The 15,963-nt window shown below is 43.3% G+C and overlaps 1 protein-coding gene across 2 annotated transcripts in view; it reads left to right on the top strand.

Annotated features, from left to right (window-relative positions):
* Window positions 1–4,278: 4,278 nt before the first annotated feature.
* Window positions 4,279–15,963, top strand: part of IL1R1 (interleukin 1 receptor type 1) — a 70,953-nt gene continuing 59,268 nt past the window's right edge. The window contains exon 1 of one of the 2 annotated variants that reach the window (XM_081068169.1): window positions 4,279–4,648. The gene's annotated coding sequence lies outside the window, so the exon portion shown is untranslated. The remainder of the gene's footprint in view (window positions 4,649–15,963) is intronic. The other variant, XM_081068166.1, reaches the window with a different exon arrangement.

Below are 15,963 nucleotides of genomic sequence, written 5' to 3'. Positions count from 1 at the left end.
ATATTACCAGGATTCCCCCCTCCCCCCGGCGCCCCCACTCTGGTTCTTTTGGACAATGCTCACTTGATAATTTTTTTGGTTTCAGATTCCAATTCTGCTTTCTAATCTTGAATTTGCTTTTTGGGGGTAAAATGCACTCCTTTCAGCTTTTCTCACCTCCACCACTCTTGACTCACCAGGACTGGAGGGTGACCACGGCCATGTCCACACGCAGCCTGGCTGCCACTTTCCTGGGAAGGACCATGCACGGCATCTGAGGTTGTCCACGGGAGACCACTCTTCAGGTTGACTCATTTGTCATGGGGTCTGGGTGTTTGTGAAAGTATATAACTCTACTAACTGCATTCTTCATCTTGCTTACAAGAAAGAGGTTTGCAGATGCGTACATGAACTCCTGACTCATTAAGTCCAGTGTTCTGCCTAATCTCCCCATCTGTACCCCACCAAATGGAAGGTGCAATGAGTTTCAATGGACTTTGCTCATTCTCAGCCAATTCATGCTTTCTCTTAGCGATCATGGCTTCATTCAGGGCTCCGAATATCACTGTAATAATTCATCTAGAATCTTTTCTGTACACTAATCTGTGTTGGCAAAATCCTACAGGCCCAGTAATGCATGTGGAGGCTGTCTGAAGGTATCAAGTGTTTAGGGATGGCATTCTCTTAAGAGGTCTGGTAGGAAGTCAGAAGACACGGCGTGGCTTAGTGGTCTGGAGAATTATGGAGGTGGTCTGGCTTGTTCGGTCATTGCCTGGAACAGGAGTGAAATCCGCAGGTAACTATCAAGCCAGATTCTTCCGGGGCTGAACCATGAAGTTTATACGGTGGCCACTGGCATGGCTTGTTAACTTTTACGGTTGAAATGGACAAGGGTTAAACTGACAGAACGTGTCACCGGAAGGCACTTTAGAGGTGATTTAGGCCAGTGCTCCTCAAACTTTAACGAGCACATGAGTTGTCTGAGGAATCTTTCTGAAATGCAGACTCTGAGTCAGTAGTTCTAGAGTGGGGCCTGAGACTGCATTTCTAACCAGCTCCCTTGCGCTTCTCCTGGTCCGTGGCCACGCTTTGCGCAACAAGGATTTAGACTGCATGGTATTTTAATTTCAGATGTAGTAACTGAGGTCCAGAGAGGTCAAGTGATTTCCCCAAAGCTACAGGGATGAAGTTAGAGTGGGCTCTTTCACCCAAGTCTCCTGGGGCCTAGGTCAGTGTTTGTTTAATTACTAGCTTACCGCCCTTTCCCAAGGAACCATAGCGTGTGGAGGGAGAACTGAAGTTAGATTCCAGGTATGTACATGCTTACACACAGGTGCGCGTGTGCATACACGCACACACACACTCATACTCATACACACACATGTTGTTCGTGCTTCACATTCTCTTTTCTCATTACTTGTGATATGTCAGAAATGTGCAGATTACAACCACATTAAAGATTTTCTTAAATGCGAGTCAATTCTGAATGTATAAAGTTTTTGATAAAACTATTCTGGGAAAATACATGAATTATTTCTGACCTCTTAAATGTAAAGATAGACATTCTGGGATTCTGCAAAGCCCATGTTACTGACAAAATTGTATTATATCTTTTAATATTAACTCTGGGCTTGGCCCAGGATCCTGGCATTCTTAAATGTCCCTGGAGTTTTGGAGATTTTCCATTAACTTTTGGCATTCAATTTTGTTGCCAACTATGACTGTTTTCCCTGAACTCTGTGGGGGAAATTAAACAACTGCAAATCTCAGGCAAGAGTAGATGTGTGTGTGTTCACACATGTTAACTAAACAGTGCAGATTCCTGACATTTTTTTCTCCTTACTGAGAAGCCAGAAGGAGGAATGTCTGGAGTGGAAAAGAGGGTCAGAAAAATCCTTGAGATGAAATCTCTGCTCTCTGGTAGAGGTTAAGAGAATAAGCTAAACTGATTAAGAAAAAAATGGGGTCACAAACTCCTATTTTGGGAAGTGAATCCCAACGGTGGGTTAAGCCCATTAGTGTCCCACCTACAAGCTGCCTATGGTATCTACTGGGTAGTAAGCTCCTTGGGGCCAAGGCTGGGTTTTCCTGATCATTTTTGCTTTTTTTTTCTTCCAAAGAGCCTAGAAGAGGTCCTGCACTGAGTGGAAGGCCAGAAGCATGTGTTGAATGAAATATCATTATCCTTTGGGTCCACTGCTCCTGGCCAATGGCCCCGGAAGACACTAGAGTGTTTCTGAGCATAAGGGCCATGACTGGGGGCTCAGAGGGAGGCATTTATTTGTCTGAAAGCTGCAAGTCCCTGCTGACTGACTTCTCTTTCCTTACTGGCCTCTTCTTGTACACTCAGAGGCTCCTTGTTGGCTTTCTGTCTTTCTTTATGAGCGGGAAGATCAAAAGAGGGCAAAAGGAAAGGAAGAGGAACAGTGAGAGAAAGGAGGAGGGGAGAGGAGGAGAGAAGGAGACAAAGGGGGAGGAAGAGGGAGAGGAACAGGGAGGAATTAGAGGCAAAACTATGATCCTCTGTTTGTGCCGAGGAAAGTCACACTCCAAGGTGTCCCTCCCTTGGCTCCCTAGCTGTGATTGCTCTCCTTGGGAGAACCTGTGTGAATCAGGACACTTGGTTGCAGGTAATTGAAAACCCAACTCGTCTGACCTGGCTTACAAACACCAAAAAGGATGTATTGCTTCTCGTCACTGAACTTTCCAGAGGGAATATGGGTTGGATCACTGTCTAGAACTTTCTCTGTAGTTCTCTGGAAACCATCCCTTGTGTGTGGGCTTCATCCTCAATCTTGTTTCCCTCCTTGTCTTAAGAAGGGTGCCCCGTGGTGGCCTCTTGAGGGCGTGTGTCCCAGCACTGTTGAACCGAAGCTCTAAGCCTTGCTCTGGCTGGACCACCCCAGAGCCCTTGCTATGGCCGGGGGACCCGTGTGCTGCTTGGCTTTGTTTTGGGTATGCCCATCCTTGAATTCTTTAGAAGAAAATGTAGAATGACTCTGGCTGGATCAGACCAGTGGGGCCAACCCTGAAGTTGGGGGGGTGGAGTTTGTCCCCCCAGTCTCATGGCTACCCTGCATGGGGGAAGGGTGGAAAGTCCCTATCTTCGAGGGGCTTATTAGCTGCTTCAGCGAGCTTATGTCTTTAGCAGTCTGCTGGTTTACCAGATGGCCTAGACCTGACTGCTTACTCTAGACAGGTTAATGGTGTCAGCAAAACCACCACAGGCATATTGCCTCAAACTGCAAGACCATTTTGCTTATTCTTAATGTTGAAATCCCTGTCTACGACTAAAGGGGAACATTTGGTCTCTCAGTTAAAGCTCATTAATCTACCAAGTAATCACTTGGCTACTTGGTAATTACCTAGAATGGGAAGGCATTCTGGTACGGCCTCTGGAAAGGATACCAAGAAGAATAAGGAAATTGCACTGGCCCTGAATGCATTTGCCCTGTTCCCAAACAAATAGCACTGATCCCAGGTAGGACTTGAAGAGCAACATCAAACTGGGCTGTACCTGCCTGGCTGAGGGATTCTTGAGGAAAGTACTTACTTTTTCTATGCCTCAATTTCTTCATCCGTAAAATGGGTCTACAGAATTTAAATTTCCTAGAAACCCATGTGACACGTAGAAAGTGTCCACACTTGCTGTCTTTCTTACTATTACAGAGAAGAGACAAGAGTTCAGGTAGGGAGAATCACCCAGGAGTCTGAATGCAGAACACAAGAGGAGTCATTATAGAGAAATAAAATGGGTATTGGACAACGCCGTCCCTCCTGGATGGATCAGGCTAGCAAGTGTGGAAGTCCCCCATTTGCCTGTGTTCTTCTGCCGTCAACACCCCTGGTACCATCCTGAGCTGAGGGGTGATCAGCGGGCCTCCCCACCTCTGGGATGCTGAGAAGAAAGCCTTGCCGTGTTCCCAGGCCACATGGCAGGGTGGTGGGCATATCATGAAGCGGCCCTGGGTCTGAAAATAGGAAATAACTGAATTAAGGATCCTGTAGCATCACGTCTGTGAATGTTGTGTAAGAAGGATTGAGAGGTCGGCAGAAAAGGGAGAAGGTATGAGACCCCAAACACTAATGACAGGAACTTATGACAGGCTGGACATGCCGGCAAGCCTTTTCCAGGTCCAATGCAAAGTTATATGAGGAGAGACACAACATTGTGAAACGCTAGAAGAGAACGTGCAATGTGACGAGTGTTGATATTTTGCAAGGGTTTGGCATGTTTTTCTGAATGATTCTGGCTGTCTGCCCGGCTCTGAGTTTCCTGTTCATAGTTCCCCCACATGTGTAACTACTGAGGATTAAAGCCATTACAGATTCTGACACAGGAGTCACCCAGAGCCCACTTTCTTCTTTCTTTTAGCGTCAGCACTGTTGGCTCATCTGATAAGTGACCTGTCACTCTCTTGCTGCTGGACCAGACTCAAGGCTCTTTGGGGGGAAAGAAAAAGGAATTGGTGACTGTATCCAGAGCTGACTTTAAAATGCACTTTTGTTTTTAATAACCTACATCAGCCCAGCTAGCTTTATTTGGGGGAGGAAACCCTTGGGCTTACTCAGTGTGACCACCTCCTCTGAGGCCAGATGTTCCCAAATGGCCCAATGATGAAGAAAGGAAACGGTAAGAAGACGAACTGCACTTCGAGATTTTGTTTCGGTATTTTTTTTCTCCTTTTCTTTTTGTTTACTTGTACACTGATGAACTATTTAGGAGAAACAAATGGAATCTGATGAAACTGATAATGTTATGCTGTTTGTCGAAATAAGATTTGAAGGTTTTCCTGGAGTTATGTGGCTCTGTAGGCACATTTAACCTTACGATGTGTCTGGGAGCTGTATGGAAAGGTCATCTATAATTACGTATGTTTTGTTTGAAAGATTAACCATGCAGTACACGGAAAATATATTTTGTCATAATGTACTACTTATGAGCCATAAATAGTTATGTGACTTTGGGTAAATTGTGAGGTTTAAATGAAGGGTATTATAATAAAGTATTTTTTAAATGCTGTTGCTGATGTTAGAATTAAGAATTACTTTATCACTTTCCATTAAACTTCTACAGTTTAAGAGGGGCATAGCCTGGATCAGTGTTTGACTGAAGTCATTGCATGATTACTAACAGACATCCATTAGTGGCATTTAAAGTTATAATGTGTTGTATTAGCTAGGCTTATACCCACTTCCTTCAGTAAAGGCTTAAAATAACTTTAAAAGCACGAGAACATTTTTTTTTTTCAGAGGCTTTACAAATGTTACACCTACAGATATAAGGAAGGCTGTGCATTCTCACAGGGGCTGATAAACATTGCCCTGTGTTTCTTTTTCTTTCTTTTTTAAAAAAAAAAAATTATCGGGGAATATTGGAGAACAGTGTGTTTCTCCAGGGCCCATCAGCTCCAAGTTGTTGTCCTTCAATCTAGTTGTTGAGGGCGCAGCTCAGCTCCAAATCCAATTGCCGTTTTCAATCTCTAGTTGCAGGGGGCACAGCCCACCATCCCATGTGGGAATTGAACTAGCAACCTTGTTGTTGAGAGCTCCTGCTCTAACCAACTGAGCCATCTGGCAGCCCCTCTGGCAGCTCAGCAACAGCTCGTTGTCTTCAATCTAGTTGTGGAGGGTGCAGCTCACTGGCCCACGTGGGAATCGAACTGGCAACCCTGTTGTTCAGAGCTCATGCTCTAACCAACTGAGTCATCCAGTCGCCCTGCCCTGTGTTTCTTACTGGAGACCCTTGACCTCCATAATTTCTATCAATACTGTTGTTGTGGGAAAGAATAAGAAAATGGGACAGAATCTGGGAGATTCAAGAAAGGAAATAAGAAAACCAAAAGGAAAACAAAATGAGTTTTACGAGTCAATTCAACTTAAAACGCCTTGCTCTTTTGCAAAGTGCTAGCTTGCAGTGTGGCTATGATGGTGGGAAGAGCTGGATGGTGGGGGAGAGTGTTTTGAAAGATGCAACTGATGTCCAGCTGGTTTGGGAAATGACAGTATTCGCCCCCAAGTGACTGGAGATCATGATGTGTGTGTGAGGCCGAGGGAGGCCGAATGTGTTCATTATACATGTGCGGGTCTGTTAGGAAAAGAAAGAGGACAGTGCTCCCGGAAGGAACAGGGAACACTTCTTGAGATGAATTTGCCTTTCCTCCTGCTGGTGATGAATTTAAAAAGATATTAATGGTCTTTCTCAAATCAACATGCAGTTGCTAATCGTTTAACCCGCAAATGCTTTGGCGCATGCGTTTTAGCTTATGTAGGAGAAAAACTTGACAGGTGTGGTCAAGGACTGGCTAAGACCCACTGCTAAAATATATCCTTGAAAATTTAAACAAACAGCACGTTTCACTGTCAAAAATAAAACCAAATCTTCCCTTTTCCCAGCTATCTTTTACATACAGATAAGTAAAAAAGATGAAAAATGAAAACCTATGATAAACACTGTCAGCATTTTGGGGGATGCGTTTTCTCTGAACACATTTACATTTTGGAAAAAAAAACATACTTGATGGTTTATTACCTACTTTTCCTTTCAGCATTATATAGTGAGCATCTTGCCATGTGAATGAATTTCTTTCTACAAAAGCTTTTAAGTCCCATTATAAGGGTTAATTTATTAAATCACGTTGGTAGATATTTGATTGTTTTCTATTATTAACATTACTGAGACTAACATCTTTGTAGCAAAAACTTTGCATCGCTTCTGGATGACTTCCTTGGGATCAATTCCCAGAAGTGGAATTGTAGAGTCAAAGGGCATGAGCATTTTTGAAGCTCTTGATCCCTGCTACTAAATTAATCCAGGAAAATGCTATTAATTTATGCTCCCTCCAGTACTGTATGAATCCCATTTTCCCACAGTTTCACCAACATTGAGTTTTACCATTTTTTAAAAAAATGTTCTAATCTGATAACTGGCAAAGGCTATGCTGTTGTCTTAACCTGTGTGAAGGAAACCCTCTGTAAAACCTCTGGCTTCTTATTCTGTCCCTTCGCGTTCAGTTTCTTGCCTTTTTGGTTACTCATCAAAGCGAGTGTCTCTTACAGTAATGTATGCCAACCTAATTTCTGAATGCTTTGACCTCATTTGATTTTGCTCAGCAAGTCAGATGCTTTTGCTCTGAGCTTTTACCGTTTGAACAACCGAGGGCAAACCTCAGTATTTATAATTTTATCTGTAAAATTTTATCTATAAAATTTAGAGATAAGGGCTGACTGGAAAAACCCACCACCATCTTAACTAGGAATATGAAGAGATAAGACAGAAGGAAGTTCTCTGAATAGAAAAAAAAGTAAAAGTACAAAATGTACTATTACTGTGGTTGTTACTATTTATACAGAGGGTGCCAAAAAAAAAGTATACACATTTTAAGAAAGGAAAATTGAATTAAAATTGTAATAATCAATATATATCGATAACAAAAGATGAATACAAGTTACGTTTGACTTCTACAATTACAAGAGGTGCTCAAAGTGGTTACCATCAATGTTCAGACACTTCTGGTTATGGTGAACTACTGCTTGAGCAATGTTGACCGAAGTGTCCACTTGTATACATTGTTTTTGGCACCCCTGGTATTCTTATTTTTTAAAGCAGACAGTTTGGGGAGCACTGCATGCTAAAATTTTGACAACGTCTTGAAATTCTAAACTTGAATAGTTGTGTTACAACATATTTCTTGGCTCTTAGATTCAGCAGCAGCATTTGGTGTGTTCCAGAATTACATGGACATACGTTAGATTAAAAATGGTTTGTATTTGGCTCCTTATTTATCTCAGTTGCATACAGAACAAAACACCATTCTTACCAGATTGTATTGTCATCATCTACTTGCTTTGCTCTGACCCCCATGAGAGCTCCTCAAAGGTGGGGGCTGGCTTATTACGTGTTTCTCTCTCCAGGTCTGGTTTGGGGTCTGACACCCTGTGGGGGGTTCAACAGAAGGGAGCTACGAATATCCCAGAAAGGAATCACAGGAGATTTAAAACATACATCTTTTCTGGGGGCAAGTTTATTATTTTGTTTGTTTAGTTCCGTTTGGGTTGGTTTTTGTTTCTACCGAGTAAACCTTTAAAACTCTTAATGGATATTGAGCAAATGAATACAGGCCAAGTGTTCGTAAGTGCAAGTCTCTTGTGAGTATGAAAAGCTTTACAGGAAACACAGACTTTCCCTCTGACCCTCAGCTCCGTGTTAGGCTGTTAAAATCATCCAAACTGATGTTTAGGAGTGGTTTGAACTTGGTTACTGAATAGATAATGACGACAGCTAATAGTTAACAGAACCCTTGCTATGTGTGGGACCTGGCTCTAAGTGCCTCACAGGAGGCAGTCATTATCATCATCTTAGTTTGCTGATTAGAGAAGTGAAAAACAGAGAAGTGATTTGTCCAGTCACACCAGCTGTGGGTGCATGGCTGGGCTTCATGATTCAAACAGTCGTACTCTAGAGTCCACGCGTCGGTGAGGGTGGGACTGACTGAACTTCAGTGACAATGACACATGGTTTCGGAACGGTCGATGACATTTGTGCTGATTGTTTGAGGATATCCCCACCATTTAGTGTGTTCCCACTAGGGAACATGTACTGTTCTGGGTTCTTTACACCCATTATTTCGAATCTTTTTCACACGCTTGCCAGATTGGTGTCATTATTCCAGCTCTAGGGCCAAACAAACTGAGACTCTGAGAAGCTCAGTAAGTGGCCCAAAGGTGCCAGCTAGGGATGAGCGATTTGGCTTTCTAGCTCATGTGCCACACTGGTCTGGACAACTGAGTGCTGACGTGGTCGGTTCTTCCATCCAAAGGTGCTAAGAGTTTAGTTCTTCTGCATGTGGAGGGGTTGAGCCTGGGAACTCAGCCAAGTTATCCCCTTACTTGGGGGCTTGAGGCAGAGCACTGAGCCTTAGTCTTTCTGAATCGATGTGGGCCAGTGTGAAGTGGCACCTAAAGTTGATTTTCAGGCTGGTGTTCCCTGGCAGGACCATCCAATTTAGCACGTCAGCCTAGACACAGTGAGTGTTTACAATACGTAGGGACACTTGCTGTATACTTCCTATCTACTGAGCTCCCAATTCTGCACCAAGAATGTCGCTAAGAATCTGGGATGGTAGGGCGAGTGCTAGCTTGGAGGCAGAGGTCCAGCTCGGCTTTCTCCTGGCCTACTGATCTACCTTCTCTTTGCTTAGTTGTTCCAGTTATAAAATGGAGATAAGAATATAATTTAAAATGGTATTTTACTTACTTTTCTGTTAAACTTTTTAGTAAGGTTTTAGAATTATTTTAAAAAATGTTTTTAAATTGGATAACACACCATTTACTTACTTTTGAATAGACAATGTGCAATTTAAAAAGCTACTCATTGAAGTGTCTCTCTCTTCCCTTTTCCCAGCTATCTCTTTCCCTCTTTCTCACCAATAGGTAACTCGTGTTAATAGTTTCTTGTATTTCCTTCTACCTCTTTCAAACTGCATTCGTCAGGGTTCTCCAGAGAAACAGAATCAATAGGATAGGAAGACATTTATTATAAGTTATTGGTTCTGTTATTATGGAGGATATGTCCCACAATCATCCATCTGTAAGGCATAGACCCAGTAAAGCCAGTGGTGCATTTCCAAGGCTTGAGAAATGGAGAGCCAGTGGTGGACACCAGTTTAGATCTGAAGGCCTGAGAACCAGGGGCTCCAAGGACAGGAGAAGATCAGGATCTCAGTTTAGTCAGACAGTTAATCCAACCTTCCTCTGCCTTTTTGCTCTATCTGATGGGATGAGGCCCATCCACATCAGCAGGGCCATCTGTACTCAGTTCTTCCATCCAAATGCTAATCTCTCCCAGAAACACCTTCACAGACACACCCAGAAACAGTGTTTAACTAACTATCTGGGCATCCCATGGCCCGGTCAAGTAGACACATCAAATTAACCATGAGATGCCACAGGGGAAAAGGAAGATCTGGCTGCTTGTGGGGTCACAAAAAAACAGCCAGGCAGCAGCATACGTGGCACACAGAGTGATAACACTATGAAAGAGATAGATGGCTGCTGACACAGTGACCAACCAGACAAGATCTGTGTTAGCCTGGTGGGGGAGGGGGGCTTTCTGGTGGGGGAGGGATGAGGTCTGAGGCAGATGGGCTGAGGGTAGAGGAACCAGCAGCATTAGCACCCTGTTGGAGGAGCAGAAAGAGGGTCTGCACATGGCTGTCCTGTGAGTAGGAGGGAGGTTTGAGGTGAGCTGGGAGACAGAGGCAGGGGCCATGTAACCATGGGCATTTGGGGCTACAGGACGGAGTATGGATTTTCTTCGGACTTTCAGGTAGCCTTCAGTCATGGGCTGGGAAGATGGTGCCAGAATCTGTAAAGCCTTACCTCGTAGACCCTAACCGTTCACTTACATGACACTAGGGAGGCACAGCTCCCATGCACAAACACTGAAGGATCGTTGTATTTGCTACAAAAGGTTGTGGCAGGGGTGACTTTTGGTACAGGTCTGACATCCAGAACACCGCGCTCTCTTGCCGAGCCCTGAATCCCTGTGTGTGACAAGCGACAAAGCTTTGCCTACATGTAGCTGTGGAGACATTCTACAAAAATACAGTCTCCCTCTGCCAGAAATAAAACTCAGTTTATAAAAGGCTTTCTCATTGGTAGTCTCACGGATTACTAAATTCACTGATCATTTGGACAGATTATTATGTGGTGAGAGAAAGAGGAGTTGGGAGGGAATCACAAAGATAAAGAAAATAACGAAGCAGCTTATAGTCCAATTCTGAGACTGATGCAATGGTATTTTGTAAAATGTCAGCAATCAAAAGGGTGGCAGGAAGGGGACAGTGGAGAGGGCTTGGCCACTTCTGGGTTCCAGCTGAGAACCCTGGCCTTGCAGTGTGAGCCATGGGCAAATCTGCCTCGGGGGACTGCATGGTACTGGGGAGACCCTCTGGATTGTAACTTCTCTTACATCCTCTTCCAGAGGTGAGGGAAGGGCTATCATCTAACTTTAGAGGTGAAGAATTGAGAACTTTCCGCAAGACCACCGAGTAAGCAAAGGGTGGGGCTGGGCCTGGCCCCTGAATGTGAACTCGGAGGCCACGACCCTCTGTGCTCTAGAATAGAGCAGAATCACTAAGCCTTATCACCTGGGGATGGCCCTCAGGAGAGGAGGACTCTCTCCTGGTAAAGCCAGTGGTGTATTTCCCTCTGGCTCCTCGAGTATTTCCTTTCCCTCTGGCTCCTCGAGTTCCTTTATTACTGGGCTTCTCTGCTTGAGTCGGTAGTGGTGGCAGGGCCATGCACAAGGCATGTGGACTGCACCACGGCCTCCAGTGCCTGACGGTGGGACTCTAAGCAGAGAGGTGCTTCCATCTTGTGAAGAAACATAGGAGACTGAGACAAAGTATTGTTGTGTGGGCACTCAGGCCCATTTCTATGGCATAACTGGTCATCTGTGGCCAGAGCAGAGTGGGGGTTAGTGTGTGTGTGTGTGCGTGTGTGTGTGTGTGTGTGTGTTTGTGTTAGGAACTGTCAGCCCAGAAGAGGTGGTAAGGGATGCAGGTTTTCATGGAACTAGGACCCTCTGGGAAGACAGTGGGCAGGCTGCTAGGGCAGCTAACACCTCAGGGAGTTTTGCCTTCTGGCCCAGGGGAAAGAGGGCGGCCTTTGCTTCTGAGAAGAGGGGACTCTGCAGGTGAATTTCAACCCAGACAGAATTGCCTAAGTAAATGCAACATGAGGTAGGGGGCTCAAGTGATAACGATAGGTAAAAGAGGCTGCCAAAGGAAGGTTTACAAAAGAAACGTCCAGAACATATTTACAAAACTTAAAATGTATCTGTGCTTTTGGTTTTCCTATATCTGTGTTCCATCTGAACATGACGATGGTATGATTGGCTTTACAGACTAACACTTTAGTGAGGATTTTAGCAAGCTTGATATCTGGAGACTTCAGACATCCCCCAAATACATGAAAAAATGAATGCTGACATTGCTATAGAACTAGGTGAAGGCATGTTTGTGTCATTTGTGGAAGTTTGCCTTTTTTAAAAAATCATTTGTGGGGAAATTATTGAACGTGAACATGCTTATAAATTATCCCGTGTTCTTTCCCTAAACATGCCAAACCTCTACAACGAGGCCCTTCTTGGCTGAGGTTAGCACTATTGCTTCCAATGACTATCTCCACTCAGCCATTTATGCCAACGATGTCTTCCAACATGGGCCACAAAACCAACACATTCCAAAACCATGAGTTGCCTCCCCGTCCCCTAGGATTGATGTGATGTTTCTAGTTCTATTCCATTCCCGGAGTTAGCGAGAGGGTAGAACTTGACTGGAAATCCTGGGCAACGTTTCTTTTATTACCTGAGATTTCTTCTGGGGGCCCCATGATCTCTTCACTCTCGGCTGATCAGCAGCCATTGTATCCAACTGCTGGAAGCACTAACAATCATCTGTCTCTTCCCGCTGATGTCTGGGTGCTTGGCAGACTTTACCTGTGCTCCTTACACAGGTTTTATTGTTTTCAATTTGTCCCGAAGGAAACTGAGGCTCAGAGGTAACAAATGAATAGCCAAGTCAGGATTTGGACGTGGGGCTGCTGGATCCCCAAATTTCTTTACATCTCATTGTGCAGAAAGGATGAGGGGACTTGGAGGCAGGGAATGCTAGTTTAGAAATAGTTCTCTTTAAGGTGTAGTTGGAGCAGCCACATGTGTGAGTGCTGAACCCACAATGAAGGCTCCCTTCCACCACCTCTGATAGGAATTTATCATCCAAATTGGCACATGTTGTTTGTAAGCTAGTTTTTAAAAAGATAGTATTTGCAAAGGTTATTTTTCTAGCCTCTGAAATGGCTAGTAGATAATATTTGAGCTAAAATCAGTATAAGTGAAATATGTGTAATAATAAAGTATAAATTCAAGTATAATAGGGAGTCGAGAGATATTTCTCTGGAATGATTAAACAGACTCTGCCTGAAGCAGGTGGGGGAAAACTGGTTTCACAAACAGTATCATCTGTCAGAGAATAATCCACACATCAAAAAGATGAAAAATAAGGGTTGGCCAAGATGTGGAGAAAAGAAAGCCCTTGTCACTATTGATAGGAGTATAAATTGGTACAGTGACTATGGAAAACAGTGACTATGGAGGTTCCTCAAAAAATTAAACCTAGAATTACCATATGATCCAGCAATCCAACTTCTGGGTATTTATCCAAAGGAAATGAAATAAGATCTCAAAGAGAGATCTGCACTCCCGTGTTCATTGCAGCATTATTCACAACAGCCAAGATATGGAAATAATCTACATGTCTGTCAATGGATGAATGGATAAAGAAGATATGGCATACATTTTGGAATATTATTCAGCCACTAGAGCGAAGGAAATCCTGCCATTTGCAGCAACATAGTTGGAACACGAGGGCATTATGTGAAGCGAAATAAGCCAGACAGCAGAAGACAGATATCATTACTTATATATGGAATCGGAAAAAGCTGAACCCAGAGAAACAGACAGTACAATGGTATGACAGGGGCTGAAGATGGGGAAAATGGGGCGATATTGGTCAAAGGGTACAAACTTCCAGTTATAAGATTAGCAAGTTTGGGGTTCTAATATGCAGCATGGTGATTACAGCTAATAGTACTGTGTCGTATACTTGAAAATTGCAAGAGTAGATCTTAAATATTCTCACTACAAACAAGAAGTGGTAATTATGTGAAGTGATGGAGGTGTTAGCTATGGGGGCCATCATATTGGAATAGACAAATGAACCAAATCAGCACATTGGACACCTTAAAGTTGCACATTGGACACCTTAAAGTTACACAACATTCTATGTCAGTTATACCAGTTATACTTTAATAAAGCTGGAAACAAAACAATCAAACAAAAAGAGGATAATCTGTAAAACTATTAGCAAAGATTCACAGGAGGGAAAAATTTCCTGTAGGGAAAATATATGATTATAGTCAGAGGTGATAGCATGTGTATTTAGTTGACTTTAAAACGCTGATGTGAACTTTTCATGACTACCTCTTTTGAATAAATCTCCCCCAAGGATTAAACATTTCTCTAGATTAACTCAGTGGGTTCCTGAGCTGACTCATAGGGAGAATGGAAGGTTACATTTTTGCTATAGCAATAACATGGGAAATTACACCCAATATCACTCACTGTGCTTGAAGATTTGTCATCAACCTCCAATTCTGAAATTTATTTAACTGCAAGATCAGAGTTATAAACTTTTTTCCGGGTTGAAATGTTTAAGAAATTTCATAAAGTAGTATGACATAGTATACAGAAACTAGGTTCCTAATTAAGGGAGCAGTGCTGGTGGGGAAGATTGGGGTGGTGGAGACAAGCACTTCTTTTAGTCTGAAACTGATATCCAGATCATTTATTATTATTATTATTATTATTATTATTATTATTTTATTGTCAGTTTTTTTTTAATTTTGTTAATTTTATTTCTGTCTGCTTTTTTTGTTATTAGTTTCAGGTGTAGAACACAATGTAATAGATACTTACACCTCTCACAACCCTCCTCCCCCAATCTACTACCCCTCTGACATCATACACAGCTGTTACAATTCCACTGGCTCTATTCCTTATGCTGTGCTCCATGTCCTGTGACTATATCTATTAAATTATAGTTGACATTCGTTATTATTCAGCTTCAGCTTCAGGTGGACAGCGCAGTGGTCAGGCATCTACACCGTCCCTGAAGTGTTTAGGGAGACCACTCAGATCCTAAATTATTGTTCTAGGCAAACCTGCTGTATGTGGATAAGCCCCTGAAGCTGAAGGCTTTTCCTTCACCTGGTCCCAGTCCGCCAGATAGCATAGAAAACAGGCATTGCTGCATTAGTTAGCGGTTGCCAATGGCTGCATATTGGATCACCTGATGAGCCTTCAAAACTACTGATGCCTGAGCCCTTCCCTCCAGAGGTTCTGATGCGATTGGTGTGAAACACAGGCTTGGCATAGGGATTTAAAAAAAAACCCTCTAGGCAATTGTACTGTGCTGCTGGCATAAGATGGGTTGAGAACCACGGACTTGGGAAGTAGACAGCCATAAATTCAGTGAATTACCAAGAAAATAAGAAGCTGGCTAGAACAAGCCAGTCCTGACTTATTGCCAAATCCTGCCTCCTGGCGGAATTTAGGTCTGTTTCCCAGAAAGCCTTGTCTCTGCACGTTTATCAGAGGTTGTCTATCTCGTCAGCATGGTTTGAATGTTCTAAGGCATGGGGAGGGTAAGTACAGCTGACCCTTGAACAACATAGGGGTTAGGGGCACTGACCCCTTTACAATCGAATATAACTTTAGACTCCTCAAAAACGTAACTACTGATAGCCTGCTGTTGACTGGAAGCCTTACCAATAACATAAACAGTAAATCAACACATATTTTGTATGTTCTATGTATTATATATTGTATTCTTACAATAAAGTGAGCTAGAGAAAATGTATCATAAGGAAGAGAAAATACATTTACAGTATGCATTGGAAAAGAATCCGCGTGTGTATAAGTGGCCCCACGCAGTTCAAACCTATATTGTTCAAAGGTCAACTGTCGTGTAAACATGGCCACTTTCATTACACATCTGCTCTGGTCAAGCTGATGAGAAAAAGCCAGCCTTTAAGCATCGGGCTGTATGTGTATCAGGGAGAGGAGATCTCAAGTGCTACAAAATGGGGCTTGCCAATGCCCTCAGGAGAAGGAGTGGAGATAGTTGCCTATTTCTCCTAGTTGGAGTGGTGGGAAGACCCTAGAACACGCTCTCGAAGGAGTGTACAGAATTTAGGGTAGGCCTACAGGGATGAAGAAGAGGGAACTGAGTTGGAGAAGGGAGAAGGACAACATTCACAGGTTGTGGAGTACAGCATAAGGAGTAGAGTCAATGGTATTGTAACAGCTAGATACAATGTCACAGGGACAGTAGATTGGGGGAGGGGGTTATCACTTTGTAA

The sequence above is a fragment of the Rhinolophus hipposideros genome (genome assembly GCF_964194185.1).
Source record: "Rhinolophus hipposideros genome assembly, chromosome: 12".
NCBI classification, from domain to species: Eukaryota; Metazoa; Chordata; class Mammalia; order Chiroptera; family Rhinolophidae; genus Rhinolophus; species Rhinolophus hipposideros.
The sequence above is the reverse complement of the archived record's forward strand: the minus strand, read 5'-3'. Positions and strand labels throughout refer to the sequence as shown.